This window comes from Ascaphus truei, chromosome 17 (genome assembly GCF_040206685.1).
Source record: "Ascaphus truei isolate aAscTru1 chromosome 17, aAscTru1.hap1, whole genome shotgun sequence".
Classification (NCBI taxonomy): Eukaryota; Metazoa; Chordata; class Amphibia; order Anura; family Ascaphidae; genus Ascaphus; species Ascaphus truei.
Genome location: NC_134499.1, coordinates 33,682,177 through 33,698,986, shown reverse-complemented (window position 1 = coordinate 33,698,986; position 16,810 = coordinate 33,682,177). Strand labels below are relative to the sequence as shown.

Sequence of the window (16,810 nt, the reverse complement as noted above, 5' to 3'; positions counted from 1 at the left end):
CGTTGTCATCCGCGATGGCGTCTGCCTCTGCGTTCCGTGAACTCCAGCGGAAGGGTCCCTCCTTCAAGAGTCTATTCGGAGGTGGTCTTGTACCAGACCACAGGTGTGGCGTCTCACTGGTGCTACACGCTAACTATAGGCAACTATTGGGGAAATATCCCTAACTATGGCTTTCCCTGTAGCAGCCACAATCTGGTGTGAGTCAGGGCCTAGCTGGGACCTAAAGGGGGTATCTGGCCTAGTATGGGAGCCAATTGCCCCCATACACTACCTTACCCCTCTGCGTCCCTGCTCCGGCTGGCAGTGCGTGGGCTAAGTGCGCCAAATGTATCTTTCTCTAACTGCCGAGATTGCTGCAGCCCTATTGGCTGTGCTGCGCCACATGATTCACCGCCCCTAAGCACTATGGGGCTTTTAGTTCCCCTGTGGAGAACTCTCTAAGATGGCCACGCTACTTTGCAGCTTCTGCGCATGTGCCGGGTCTCGAGCATGTGCGATGACACCCAAGATGGTGGCGCCCTCCGCTCTGTATATTCCGGAGCCCCGGCACCCGGTCGTCCCTCACCTCAACTCTCCCTGCAGCTGTGCTGGGTCCACCTGCCACTCCGGCGGCACCCGCACACCTCCGCAGCCAGCCATCACCTCCCTACGCTCGTGCAGACCGGCAGGTAAGAAGGGGACCAGTGGAGACCTGGCTACACTTGCAATGTCAGAACGAACCTCAGGCGCTAACTAAGGATGGAATTGGTGGGTAATCTTCTTTTCTCCTTAATGAATCTGCAGTGGTAAATGTTGTTAGGACCACCTTCTCAGTCCCCCTATGGGATCTTTCCTAAATCCCTCAAAAGACAGAGAAAACAGGGAAGAAGGGGGGAGCAGGGGTCAGCAGTAAAACTTCATAAGACTCCTAATAGGAACCTAAAAATGCTCACACCATCAATAACATAAAAGAGGGTGAAGCTTCAAAACCAGCAGTGGGGGGGATGGGGGGGGTTAAAAATGAATGACAATATAATACTTACACGGCCATGTGTAAGTACAGGCTCATAAAGGGTTCTTTGTCATATGTAGCCTCTTAATAGAGTCCTCTATTCATCCATATCTTTCTGATAAGGCGTTTTCAGATAGCTGGATGACGTCACTACCATGGGTCTCCACCAGACCCAGGTAAGAAATGGGAGCGAGTGTTCAAAATCAAAAATGCCAATTTATTAGAATGACATTAAATGTCCACTCACATGTAGGGAAAGTCAGTGTCAGCAACACAAGGGATCCAGCTCGACTCTTGCAAGCTCTAGTGCTTCGCCTCCGCGTGAAGAAAGCTGCTCAGCTGGTAAAAATGAGTGTCGCCGGATCATTACGGAAGCCTCCTCGTGACAATCCAAGAACAAAGATGGAGCAACGCGTTTCACCGTAAAACGGCTTCCTCAGGCTCAATAGAAGTGCTGGGTCTGTTCCTCATCTCTTAAATAGTGTTTGTAATTAGTCCCAACATAATCTGATGTGTTAGGAATGCATAATCAGTTCGATTAGAAACCTTGCTGCTGCAATACAGGCTCATGCCTCATTGGCTGACCTCAGTGATGACGTCACTGTTTGTTATAAACAGATTGGCAGAAAATATGTATGCAAAGATCCCTCTCCCTAGATGCATGGACTTTGTCCTATTTGAAGCTATTTCAAAACTGTTAAAATGCCTTTCACATTCAAAATATATAATAGATAAACCTGCATTGAAGAACCTTTTATAAATATAAAATCGAACTGTACTAAAATCCGCATCACAGTACATTGCAAATGAGATAGCAACCAAACACTATTGTGTAAATGTCTTAACCTCCTTATCCATAAAATAAAAATAAAAATAAGTGAGATGACTCGGGGAAAGGTATATCCCATATACAAATCCATTGACATGTTCGAATTGTATCTCTATACATAAAAATAATTATAATAATACTTTACACAATAGTACATAATATCACAAAGCATATACATGCAATGTATTAGTATGTTAAGTAAATGGGTCACAATAAACCAAACTATGATAGTCTCAATCAAAGATGTTAGGTAGGGCATAAGCCCCCCCCTTTGGTATTAATCCTCCTTGGATACATAGTACAACCATTAATTTATACAAATATTTTAAAATCCTAAAAACTAAAATATAAAAGATCTAGATGCTGTCAATAGACAGAGCGCATATACAAAATCATAACCAATAAGCACGATATAGAATTCTAGAAATAGAGAGCATCAGTCAAATAAATGCAAACACCCATTTTTAATCACAGGTGTATAGGATAGAATAACATGAAATAAGTATATATTTAATATCTCTATCTCTTCAGGTCAAATGTAAATAGCACCTTGACGGACAAAGGGGACCTGAGATTCAGAAATAGACAGCTCAAACCACATGGCATAAACAGATAATTCACCAAACATTTTTATTTCAGAAACGCCTTGAAGCACATTAAAAAGCATAAAAATGCAATGCGAAATGATATAACAATGTAACCGAACACAAAATAGGATTACAGAAAAGATTTAAAAAAGGGAATTTGGTTTACCAAAAACTATCCCTTCAGTATCCAGTTGTCTTAAAATTAAATAGACATTGATTAATACAACTGTCTTGAGAGATCAATAAGAAAAACACTTCAATGTGCCAATAGGCAACGAGCGTGTGTATAGTCGGATCTGCCATATATGCAGCAGAAACCTTATGGTAGAGAGCCTCAATCCTCCGTAAGTATAAATCCAATTTAATGAATAGCAGCCCCTAGGGGACATGGGTGAACAAACACCCCATAGCAATCTATGCATATAATAAATAACCCCAATTCCATCAACCCATTTATGAAATAGACTAGCAGATAAAGGTAGCATAAAAGTTAAATAAAAGCCCCCAAGTCGATATCTACATTTAGTCCATTAGGGACCAGTGTCTTTAGTGTGTATATCCAATGGGTCTCTCTCTGGCAGGGGCGCCAAGCCTGTCGCCTCCTCTCCAGTTGGCGGCTACTGCTTCAATACCTTTGAAGGTCAGGCCCCTAGGGTTGCATCCATCCACCAGACTAAAGTGTTGGGATACACTATGTGTCTGGAGCTGTTTACGTATATTGCCCATGTGCTCCAGTATGCGGACACGCAAAGGTCTTGTTGTGCGTCCCACATACTGGAGTCCACATGGGCATTCTCATAGATATACAACATAAGTGAGTCTACAGTCAATAAATTGATTAATTTTAAAACATTTCTGTGTAATTTTAGAACGGAATGTATTTTTCTCCTTTGTTGCCTGTTTACAGGCTTTACATGCAAAGCAACTGAAAAATCCAATGGGTTTGGGTAACCACTGTTGGATATCAGTTTGTTTCTCCTTCCTAAAAACACTTGGTGCTAGTTTGCCCTTGATGTTAGCTGCTTTCCTAAAAATAATCTTAGGAACCTCTGGGAGGTACTCCGTCAAGACTGGATCTCTTTTCAGTATATGCCAGTGTTTCTTCACAATTTTGCTAATCCTTGGTGCTTCTCTATTGTACTGAGTGATGAATGGAAGTATAAAATCTTTCTTATTCTTTGCTGTTTTTGGCACCAACAGGTCAGTTTTGGTTAATTGTGCTGTCCTCTCCAGGGCTTTATCAATGATGCTCTCATCATAGTCCCTATCTAGGAACCGTTTTTTCAATACCTCAGACTGATCTTTATATACTTCATTATTAGTGCAGTTTCGCCGAATCCGACGAAACTGCCCATACGGGATATTCTTCAACCATTTTGGATGATGACAACTACTACTGAGTAAAAAATTGTTGGCATCCACTGCCTTGAAGTAAGTTTTGGTTTTTAAAACATTCTCTTCAACATAGTTAAATCCAAAAAGTTGATACTGGTTTTGCTCTTTTCTGATGTAAATTCTAAATTCACATTATTACAATTAATATGCGCCAAGAAAGACTCTAGTGACTCCTCACTACCTCGCCAAATGAAGATGATATCATCTATATATCTCTTCCAGAGGACTAGGTCCGCGCCAAAAGGGTTGCCCATCCATATGTTCTCGACTTCCCAATCTGCCATAAATGTATTAGCATAAATTGGCGCGAACCTAGTCCCCATGGTAGTTCCGCATTTCTGCAAGAAAAGAGAGCCATCAAACCAAAATGCATTGTGTGTTAATACAAACATGATGCTTTCTAGAAAGAAGTCTCTCTGTTCCTCAGGGATGGATGTATCTCTCTCCATTATTCTCCTAACTGCCTTGTGTCCGTCTGTGTGTTTGATGTAGGTGTAGAGGGATTTGACGTCACATGTGACTAACGTATATTCTTTCTTCCACTGTAGATCTGATAATAATGTCAAGACTTACACTTACAATGTATCTGATCTCAGACTCACTATTAAAGAGGTTTGGGGTTTCTTATAATGCATCTGATTTCGGACGCGTTATTAGAGATCATTGGGGTTTCTCAAAATGTAACAATATAATTATAGGGTTCCTTAACCACAAACAGTTTAAAAAAACACTTAACTTGGGCAAATAGGAAACACTGAGATGCCTTGACTGGAAAAGGCCTCGGCTGCTTCTACCAAGAGGAAGTAAGTAACTTATAAGTAAGTGTTTACTGCTTCCCCCTGTTCTCCCTCAAGCTAGGGGTGTACAGAGGTTCCAGCACTGTATCATAAGGAGATTGTTTCTGTTCGAGTTGCACAGTAAAAGACTCCCCTTCTTATACAAGATTACATTTCTTGAGACTCCATCCCCTCGCTGTCCTTGCCAGCACACTGTGGGTACAGGTGGACTGGCCATTAGTGGCACCCAGGCGCTTCTAAAAGACCACCTGCCACATAACCCTGGTTGGTGACCACACTACTGCAATCTCTCCAAGGTTACATGAGAAATGTGTAAATAAGTTATTCCCTAATCATAATTACACAAGCAAACTCTTATGTTGTGAGTGTCCATTCTGCCATGGCAAAAATAACCCCATTTTACAGCCTACTTTCTACACTTTGAACAGGCTATTCTCCAACACCATGCAGTTTCAATGTAGTCGTGCTGTACTGAATGTATCAGAGGTGAAGACTTCATCAGCACTGAGCAGTATATTAGCTGCCTTCACATCTCCCTCTGTGATTGCCGTCACATTGGATTTATTCTGGGTTCACTCCTGAGATGTATGCCATTCTTTGCTTGAGCAGAGGGGGGAATTTCAATCTCTCCTTCAGTCGTAGTTCTCTGCTTTGGATAGTTGCTGCAAATATAAACATATCTCACTCACTTTACACTTTTTTTAAGATCTCACACCTCTCTAAACCTGAGAAGAGAAATACAGGTTCAATTGCACATTTCACTGTCTTAATCTGTTTTTCAACCTTTTTCTGATTGCTGCCCCTGTTCACTTCACCTGCATGGTTTGTGCACCTGTTTTTCATTTCATAGCCCCACACCTTCCGGGCTGTAAGAGGTTAGGTGCTAAAAGGACAGGTGTGGGGTGTATTGACAGAACTGTGTGTATGTGCGGGGTTCATTGATAGCAAGGCAGTAACAGAGCTGCATTGATTGGGAGGTCATAGAAAAATATGCCACAGGGCAGGACTAGGGGGATTTTATAGCTAAATTGAGGTTCCCAATGGTAAATAAGGGATAGGGCAGAAGTACAGAACTGAACTGCATGCAGCCTTGGAGCAGAGGGCTTGACCACACTATACTGTGCTGTAGTGTCTCAAAATAATTAGTCTAAATCAATCACTTTCCTTCCAAGAGCCTTGCTCACAAACCACCATTGTGCATTGTAGGGGACATCTTGGAAGGTAGGAGCTGACAGGAGAATATTGTCAATCTGCTTTTTTCATGTTAAGCTTTTATAACTATCTTTTATGCTCTGTTTAAAAATATTTTGTGGGTGTTTGTGTAAGGATGTTTTGTCATTGAAACAATTTACATAATATGCTAATGTTGGTTTGCATTTGGGACATCTGGATGGCATTTCAATCTCATTTCCATTCACACGAGTTGAATTTACACAGATGGTAGGGAACAATTTAAGAGTATTTCTGTTCGCAGAGAAAACGTCCAACAAATTAGCCGTATTGTAAGCAGGCGCAGGCGGAGCGCCACGAGATGGGAGATGGGGAAGAGTTTAGAGAAAGGAATCAGAGGAAAGAAGGGCGATGTGTATTACAGAAGGGTATGGGAGGATGAGAAGTGACAAAAGGGATACTGATGATTTTTTTTTTCTGTCAACATGTTCCTCACAACTAAATAGGGTAGAAATCTAGATTTATCTTTTTTGTTTTTTTTTGTTCCCAGTTGAAAATAGCAGCAAGACACTTCTTTTTTACAGTGCACATTGGGAAGAGATATACAAATTAATCTGTATTCAATAGGAACAGAATAGAAACAAAATCCAAAAACATGTGTGGTGCTCAGAACAGGAAAAGAGACACAGAACAGACACAGAACACTAATTACCCTCCCCCCATCATCCCCCCCCCCCCCCCCGCATAATCAAAAACAAGTTTTCCTGCATGTCTTTTTGTTAATCCTCAGACGTCTTGCTATGTTGGTTATGTCATCTCATCTCTCCTTAAATAGCAGAAGGCAACTTTTCCCCAAAACGTCAGTTTTTTTTAGCATGTTACTTGAGCATATTGTGACATGCAGGAAATCAGTAAGATTTGAACTATACCTGATTTAGTGAAGTGGGAGCTTTGCAACAATAGAGTCCGATTGCTACCTCCAATTTCAGCCCTTTCAATACTGTCTGGCATTTAGCTGTTAAACTTCAAGCAGTAAAGGAAACCCTTAAAGGTTGCAGTGATTCAAAAAATACAAAGGAAATATATTTTTACATAATTACGTCTCTTTATTAGAAAATAAAATTGCATTTAATGGCACAGATATAATACATATTACATAGAATTTGAAGACCGATTAGAACCCCTTGTCCCACCATCGCTGACCATCGCTGACCACCTCCTATCTGCTGTATAAGCTCGGACCTTGATTCCTGGCTTTCTTTCATGTTCAGCATTGCCTAATTCCGGGTGCGTAAACTTTCATTTCATTTGATCCCGCGTCGCCGGAGAACAGGTTAGAGGGATATACAGAGGCCTTGCGCGCTCTCCCGGCATTTTATTTAAATGCTTTGGGGGAAAGTGCTGCCCCCCCCGCCACCCCAGAAAAACTTGCATACCTCAGTTTGCACACCCCTGGCCTAATGTGTATCCCAAGCATGTTAGAATTATCCTACTGTATTAGCCCCTACCACCTCTATTAGGCGTCAATTCCACGCATCCACCACCCTTTCCGAGAAGTACTTCCTCACAATTCCCTTTCGCCAGCCAGCCTCCCGCTTCAGAGCACCGCCTCTTGTTCTAGCGCTTCTCTTTCTCTGAAATATGCTTCCCTCCTGTACTTTGTTGAAACCCTTTAAGTTTTGAGCATATCCCCCATCTCCCGCCTGTCCTCTAGGCCAGGAGCTGCCCACTCCACTCCTCAAGGGCCACCAACAAGTCAGGTTTTAAGGATATCCCTGCTTCAGCACAGGTGGCTCAATCAGTGGCTCAGTCGTAGGCCTATCAATGCAGTGACATATATATATAACACCCCTATGAGCGCACATAAGTATAATGATGGACATGCCCTCTGGTCAATGACAATGAACCAAGGTTAGGACTGAGATGATAGGGTAATGAAGGATGACATCTTGGAAGGAGGAGTTTATGGGTGAGATATACAGTAGCAAGAGAGGATCATGAGTGGGATGAGACCTGCAGAGAGAGAGAGGAACTATCCCGAGGAGCCTGGCGAGAGATATAGCGCGACCGCAGAGCCTTCCCAGACTGGCAGAGCAGTATGTACTGGAGGTAGTAGGTACGAGCGAGCAGAGAGAACATCGTCAAGTCTAGACTGGGGGGTCCTGAAGCTGTGAGTAGATCAAGTGGAAACACATCTGGTACTAGAGCACTTCAGTATCCTTCTCCACAAACACATCTATCACTAGTCTTTGCGAAGTACCAGGCCTGCACCTGTTAACACACTTACATTTCACACGAGCTCCAATGCTGTGCCGGCACTGAAAATAGGTATCTTTGACCTTAGTCAATAAGTCCACGTCTTGGCGTCTTTTTCCAGTATTTATTCAGAGACACAGATAGAAAACCATCTATATCATATAGAAGTCTTTCTCAGGCATTTCTTACTTCTAAGTGGAGAACTACAGTCACGAGGGTATCTGTTGATGTTCTTTGTAGTTCTAAGTTCAAAACACACAGGATGAAACTCTTATACCTTCTTGTAACCAATGTGGCATCTTTCTCACGTTCAACAAGAACAATTCATATTAATAGACAGAAAACATTCATGGTAGAACAATGTCTCCCTATAGTTTATCTCCAGACATCCTTGTGATATGTCTACTCATACCATCAATTTTTATTCTGACAAACTCCCTAATAATAATAATAATGAAAATTAAACCCTTGTTTTTAACCTCTCCATAATCCTGTGTTTGTAGATACCAGAGGGGCCCACTATATCCCATTCCTGTCTATGGACAACACGTTGTACCTCGATTTCTACTCCTTAAATGCTATGGCCTCTTGTATTAATGACTTTGCTACTTCTAGAAAACCAGAAAACGGCATTTCTTTGCATTTTTTCTGCCATTTCGGTGTTAACAATTTAGGTACTAGCATACAGTTAGTGTATATACAGACAATATGGCATCTCTGTTGTTCAGCTTGAAAACCTCCCATCTTCAGGTACCAACAGTGGCCTGTTAGTTAACAGCTGGGCCACCGGGACTGAGAGAATTATTTTTGCCTATAATCAGTAGATATCTGCATGCTTGTTACTAGACACATCTGTATAATACTTATTTTCACTCACTTTATCGATTCTTTAATGACAATTTATACTCTTTATTTCTTAGTACAACTTTGGTTTTTATACACAATTAATTTCTAAGTTAATACACCAGTCTTAGAGTGATTAAAAAAAAAAAAGAAATACAAGCACAATCTAGTACAATACAGTACGTCAGTGTAATAAGACAAAACAAACAAAACTTACAATCATCACTACATAGTCTGCTATAGGCTTTAATTTAAAATTAGTTATTTAAATCACTAGTTTGCATGTTTTAAATGTCAAGGTACATTTTAAAGAGGCCTCAATTGGAAATAAAAAAAGTATGTTTTTTTTAATTTAGATTGAAAATATTAGGTACAGTATAGAGTGCAGTTGTTATAGGCAGTTATAGAGGTGTCTCGAGTCAGGGCCGCAGACCGCTGACCCAGAAGTAGAGTGTCCACTGGGCCGTCCCACTCCCCCCTCCTCCTCTCTGTCGGCAGCCTTCAGAGAGGCAGCAATTTTGTGAAAGTTTCAAGAAATGTGTTTCTTCTCATTTTCATTTACCTAAAAATTCACGTTTACCAGTATACCATGTTTGGCATAATCATGGTAGACCTAATAAAGCAGGTTGACAGATCGTGGACTTATGTTCACCGTCTACTATCCAGTTATTACTCACACTGCTCATTAGTGATACCTGAAACTGAAGGGTTACTGTACGCCCTTTAAACCACAAATAAGCTCAAATGAATATTTAATGTATTCCAAACTGAGATCTTCAACGTGACTCCCTGTGACAATTAAGGCTGCCCTCAGCCAACCTTGCACCCTGCGTTAGCCTTCTGTCCACATCCTTATATTTATAAACACTTAGAAGGACTCTGATCAAAGCTTTACATAAAGTAGCTTCCTCATTAAAATCAGCCAAGGAAAAGAAAGCTACAGAAGAGACTTGAGTCGGAGCCAGAGATACAGCATGTAAAACAACGCAGCCTGAAAAGGCTCAGAGCAAATCAATGAAGCTGCTGCAAGCAAATGTCATTGACCATTTAATTTACATTTAAAGAGTATTAGTGTCCGCTTATGGTAAAGAATAGAGTCCTTCATTCAAGTCCATAAATACTTGGCAGAATTGCAAGAGCAATCAACATATTACCACCTTAGGACTATCAGAAGTGCAGAGTTTGGAGGGTGTTAAGCAAGTGAAGGTCTTAATATTTCCCTTAAATCGATGGCGCTAACATATCCTATAGCACAGGGTGTCCAACTCCAGTCCTCAAGGGCCACCAACAGGTCAGGTTTTCAGGATATCCCTGCTTCAGCACAGGCGGCTCAATCAATCCCTGCTGCAGCACAAGTGGCTCAGTCTTTGACTGAGCCCCTGATTGAGCCACCTGTGCTGAAGCAGTGATATCCTGAAAACCTGACCTGTTGGTGGCCCTTGAGGACTGCAGTTGGCCGCCCCTGTCATAGTGTTTCGGATCCATAAAGTCTTTTCAGATACTGTACATCTATGCAGTGTTTTTTTGGGAGAGAGCGAATCCCATCAGTGGGAGGAACGCGGCCCCAAGGTAACATGTCATGTTTGCTCTGTGGTAAGCGTTTCGCTTCGGACAATTCATTCCTTTCCGTCAGAGCTTTAGCGTGCAGTTTCAAATAAAACTAAAAGCATTTTAAGCCTCCACTTCTGTAGTATTCAGGATCACAAACGCTCCAGTAATAACTAAAGGGGAAGCCACCTCCCGAATGTTAACACTGATGCATTACACGGTTAATTTCTGGGAATAACAGTGCTTTCCAGCATTGTCTCCCTCCCCATGTCTCCTTTGGGATGGCTAATTCATGGTCTATCTGTAAGATCCCATTCGATCAAATCTCAGGTTTGGAGTGGCAGTTCTAAGTAGAAGCTCAGAAATCCCTCGAAGTCGCCATTGCCGCCTCTACGGTTGAGTAGAGAAAACTGGAAATGATCATAAACTCATAAATTAATTTCCTGATGTATTGGTCTCCATTATGAAATGTATGTTCTTCAGATCAACGAAATGTCTGCATTCCATTAACGCGGCAATTTATGCTGATGAAAATTTAAACAGCGTCCTACATAAATGCAAAAGCAATATTGTTTTTAGTTTTGATGCACAATTGGTTTCCATTTCCATAATTTGTAATGTGGGTTTCCTAATTCAAAGAGGCAGAACCGCTTCAATTTTCTCATATTAATATTTCAGTGGATTTACTCAACATGAAAACAGCAATATCTCTATCTAAGGGTGTAATGAGAGGAAGACACCATTTGTCTTACTAAGTGAGGTGTCAGCTGTGGTCATGTAGCTTTAAGAATATTTATTTGAAATGTAGAGAAAGAAGGGATGTGAGCAAAGACACTAAAACATTTTCTAAAACATATATCTTTCCGCACATCAATATGAGCTATTTACACCACATGAAATACAATCTATAAATTAGGGTTACCAGGTGTCCAGTATTGAACCGGACTATCCTGCATTTGGACACTCTGTCCAATAAAAATTTTTTTTAGAGGTAATACTGGACTGGTATTACCTCTCTGGACATAGTGACCTGACTGACATGGGGGGCCGTGGGATTTCCCAGAGCAAAGAGAGAGCAGGGCTGTTGCTAGGGAACTGGGCAGCTTCCTCCATCCTGATTGGCTGCTGCTGGGTAATGCAGCCAATCAGGAGGAGGTGTCAGGAGCCTAGGGGTGGGGCCATGTAGAGGAGGAAATAATACGGACCGGTGAGAGGTGCGTGATTTAAGCGCGTCGCACCTTTCACCATTGTGTCCAGTATTTTTGGAGAAGCCGTCTGGCATCCCTATGTATGCTGGAAGTGGCCATCCGAAGGGTAGAGGACTCTGTTTGGCATGTTATCATCAAGCAGTGTACTTCAATGCACATTTTGCTGCTGAAAGAACAACTATACTGCAATGGGAGTGACAGATTTCATCAAAATGTGGTTTCTTCCGTCCTTGTCACGCTGTGTAAGACAGTAACACTGTTAAGTTCTATCCGGCGTCTCATGATGCCCCAAATTAAAATGTCATATACAGCTAAAATGATAGAGGTGAAGGTGTGTTGAATTCCCAGTAAACTGTAAGCGACAAAGAAGGCCAATAAAAAAAACTAAATGTTTTGTTTCTTCAGGAAGAAGAGTAAAGGAGGGAATCACAACATAGAAAAAAGCATGACCTTGGGGCCTGCGAGGAAGCTCCCCCAGCCCCCCAAGGCACATAAATAAATAAACACACAACAAAGGTCTGGAGGTAAAAAGGCCACGGGTTTATTTACACAAATAAACCCTGGTAAGTGCCAACCCTGTCAGTGTGCTCTCCCCCCGGTAAAGCCCGATGGCCCGCAAGATCCACCAAGTCGGGCGCCCGTTGGCCCGGCCGTTAAGCGATACTGGTCCCAGGGAATCACACACAAATGAGCCCTGCCCACTTGCTACCCCCAGCAACCCCAGGGCTTTAGGGGTTTTCTGCAACATAGTCCCCGCTGGCAAGGTTAACGCACACTTACCCCTCCCCCCCCCCCAACAGCCGCCGTGACGTAGGCAACACATGCCATGGAATGCCCACCTCAAACATGGCAGACATAGTTACATAGTAGATGAGGTTGAAAAAAAGACATACGTCCATCAAGTTCAACCCATGCCAAATTTAGACGACAGACACTATCCTACAGCATTTTGATCCAGAGGAAGGCAAAGAAAAACCCCAGCGATACATCATCCAACGATATCTCACAAGGGGAAAATTAATTCCTTCCTGACTCCAAGAATTGGCAATTGGATTACTCCCTGGATCACCATCCTTCCCATGTATACTTATTTTTTGAAAAGTAAGAAAATACAACATAATATACAATATATTATACCATTGTCATTGTCTAACACAACAAAGGGATGGGTGGGCGGGAACGTCTTTCCAGGGAGCAGACTGCCTTCCCTCCCCTGCGCTCCTTTATATCACCTTAGCTCCACCACCTCCCTGTGACACTGAGGGAGGGGTACAGCATGCTCTGGAGGAGGAGGGGGAAGCACGTGGACCGGCACAAAAAGGTGACAGAAGGGGGGGGGGAAGAGGGGAGCCTAGCCCCTGCGGTCAGGTGCCCTGTCGCCGAGGGGCTCCAGGCTGCTGGAAGCTTGGATGAAGTTGCTTGTTTTCCGTCGCAGTTGTCACTGCAGCATTGCTGCATTTGCAAAACATTCGAAACCTCCGCAGAATGGCATTCTCTACAAATCGTTTCTGTGGATTTTCGGCACATTTTGTTGGCTAGCAGAATACAATTACGTTTTTTGCAAGTTTCAGTTGCATTTTGTTTGCTGTGTCATGTATTTATTCACACGTTTCTTTATGTCCATGGTACACTATGTCCATAGCCTAAGAACACATTTGGACTGAATGCAAAAAACAAACAAAAAAACCCCCACAAAGTAAAAAATTTCCATAAATTAGAAATATGAAATCCATTCTTTTACTGTTGGAACATTATTTTTCAATATTCCTCTTTCTATGTTGATGATAACAAATTTGGTTTGGATAAAAATGCTGTTTTGTCTCTGTCCTGGCAGATACCTTTATTACTTTTATCTCCATCATGCAGGCTGTTGGCTCTTCCAAATACTGTTACGTGGAAGGCAAATAAAATACTCTGATTGTGAGGAGGTTTACAGCTAGGGGAAATTGCTGGGCCTTTTGCCATGGTGCCAATGGTAAAATGTCTTTGAATCCCTTTTGTGCTGATCCATTTTAAGAGGGTATGCTGATCGCCAAAGTATGATATACAGCTGAGTTCTGTTGGAAGCTCACACTTTCAGAGCCAGCAATAAGAATGCTGATTATGTACTGCAGCTGTTCTCCGAGCACAATTCATTTTTTAATCATCATCATTTTCTCCTGTTCCAAAAACTAACATTTGGAGAGTTTTTTTCTCTGATTATCACAACAGTTTGTAACCTTCATACCAGAGGAAGAGCAGCTACTTCCAGACACACAGGTGCGATTCATGTGCACATTTGAGAGACACGATCACTTCAATCACCTACCTGCTAGCACTATTATTTGGTGCAAATAAAGTACGAAGCATTAAAACTATTCTGCTGAGAATTTGCATGATGGAAATATTCAATATGTATGTATGTCTTTATTTGTATAGCGCAATTAATGTACATAGCGTTTCACAGCAACCACATAAATAACAAATAATACAAATAACACATAAAAGGGAGAAGTGCTTCAGACATAACAGTAACATTTAGGAAAAGGGGTCCCTGCCCCGAAGAGCTTACAATATGCAAAATATAATATGCTTGACACTAACTTCCAACTTACCCTCTTATACTAAAATAGAGATGAGCAAATTATTCTCCCGAATTTATATTCACCACAAATATGGCATTTATTCTCAACTGCGAATAATTCGGATTTACAGTAGTCCCCAAAAAACTTGGTTCCTCTCATTTAAAACATAAGCCTGCAATTCTGTCTTTGGCCACTAAGATTCGCTTCGACAAAGTTTAAAATGAGAGAGATACCTGAGATATATGCTAATTTAAGTCATGTGAATATACTTTGCTTATAAAAATTAGCATATAACCCAGGTGTGCTCTTTTGTGCACACGAGTCTCTCCAAGAATTGTGTAAAAGGGTGGTATATACTGTAAGCAACTTGGGACTCTAGTTAAATAGGACTGACTCACACTAAAGGAATGTTTAATTTGGAAGTCTTCCATAAAGCTTGACCTCAATTCCCGCTCAGCCAAAAATATAATCCTTACATTTTTTTAGATTTGTCTTTCTAATGCCAACAAGGGGAAAGTGTCAAATTTAGCAGCTTTGCACTCAAAAAGCAGCTATTACCGGTACTTTTTTTTGTTTACTGCAACGGTCAGTGCATGTACAGTATGTGGGTGTATATATATACTCCATATAACGCCAACACATTTTCTGATTTCATACATCCATCTTACTTTTGTTCATCGTCTTGGTCTTTTGATATCCCTTGGATTCGAGTCAAGTGCTATCTGTCCAACAATGGTCATTTCTTCTTCCAATATTGCCAGTTTACTGCTATTTTTATTTCTACACCCTTGTGATGATGTAACAGACTTTTTTTTGTAACTGAACTGACTTGCTCGTTTCAATTTCTTCAGCAATGCCCATGGTACATCTCCAAACTTTGAGTTGTCTGAAGCTTCTGAATTATCCTTGCATTGGGAGTCCATGTTTCACATTCATACCAGAGCTAGCCAGGATACACTAGCCAAACACATTCCTCTTTAGGAACAGTGGAAGGCTCCCTTAAAAAATATTGTCTTGTTCATTGCAAATGCTCTCCATGCCATCTTCATTCTCCTATTGATTTCATTCATATGGTTCCCATCCATTCACTCTTGCTGGCCAAGATAGCCATAGTTGCTGTTGAATAACACCATGTCAGGTATAAGTTGCATACTCATGAATTTCACGAGTATACTGTAGCTACAATGTAGCACACTGGGCAACATTAAAGAAGCAATCCATGGCCGCAAATTGTTTTGGTGACGTTTAAAAAAATGTTATATAGAATTTAAGCAGGGGTATCCAGAGCTGAACCCCCTTAATTTCAGCTCTGGGGACCCCCTACTACCGGAGATGCTTACTTCCGAAGTAGGTGCCGGTAGCTGTTCCGGCTGAGGAAGTAACGCTTTAAAGTTTAAAGCTTCTGCGTCACATGGGCCAATAGAATGAAGCTATAGGTTCCTATTAGTCCATACGGCATGAAATCTTTGAACAGCAGACATATTGTGAACCCTGGTAGCCGAGGAGAGCAGCTACCGACACCACCTTCCGGGGTATCTCCGGAAGCAGGGGGTCCCGGAGCTGAAATTAACGTGGCTTGTCAAAAAATCAAGTTTATCAAAAAAAATAAAACAATTTGCAAAAAAAATGGTTTGCTGTTTTAAATCTACAATACTACCAGTATAAAAAGAGAAGACAGATTTACAACTTTTACAGACATCTACTGCTCTTAATACTTTCGTATATCATTTAATTAAATGACTAATTGGATACTGGATGGCGATAGTTTAAAGGCCAAGAACTATGTGGGCAGTACTTCACACTGACCCGGATTAGCTGTTTTTTTATTCATTTGGTATGGGAAATGATGTGCTTGATAGGAGATATACACCATGAATTTTAAAATCTTAATTGATTTATTTATCAAATATGTATATCAATTAAGCCCACACCTCACCTACTTCTTAAAAATGTAATAATAACTTTATCTTTTCCTTCCCGTTATCTTTTAGGATAATAGATATGACGCTGATATATGTTTTTTTTTCAAATGCAGTCCTTGTTTCCTTTATTCATACGTGATTGGAAGTAAACTGATTTGGGTCTGCAGGTTTTTTTTTAGGTCTTCTTTGTCTCTTTTCTTATTCCTTCTTCCCCTGAGGAATTCTTCGTGGATTGTATCGCCTTTGCTACTGTACTTCCACGGGAAGGATTCATGATTCATCAGTGGTGATTTCTTCTCGTTCCTCATCTGCTTGATTATGCCCTGTGCTATCTATGATCTTGTACATTTTCTAGTAGAAGTTGTCCAATCTCTTTATGAGTGCCCTGTCTTGTATTGTTGATCTGTAGTCTTTTATTGTTGAGTGATGATTTGCTTCTCCCCAATCACAATGTGCTGCTTTTGTTATCTTCGGTAGTATTCTTTACCATATTAATGTACAGTTCCATTTTTGTACTTCCTCGGTTATATGCTTGTGGATCGTCATGCGGACCTCCTGTACTTTCAATTCTTGCTCTTGCGTCTTGGGGTGGCTTCATTTCTTGTTGTTTCTTCGGTAACTGCTTCATCTGAGCTCCAATTTTTTGTAATTCTGTTCTATGCCGGTGATTCCTCCAGTCTTTGCGCTTTCAGCTAGAGAG

The 16,810-nt window shown here is 41.4% G+C and overlaps 1 long non-coding RNA gene across 2 annotated transcripts in view; it reads right to left on the bottom strand.

Annotated features, from left to right (window-relative positions):
* Window positions 1-2,289: 2,289 nt before the first annotated feature.
* Window positions 2,290-16,810, bottom strand: part of LOC142468304 (uncharacterized) — a 46,406-nt gene continuing 31,885 nt past the window's right edge. For both annotated transcript variants that reach the window (XR_012788620.1, XR_012788619.1), the window contains exon 3: window positions 2,290-5,261. This is a non-coding gene — a long non-coding RNA (uncharacterized LOC142468304). The remainder of the gene's footprint in view (window positions 5,262-16,810) is intronic.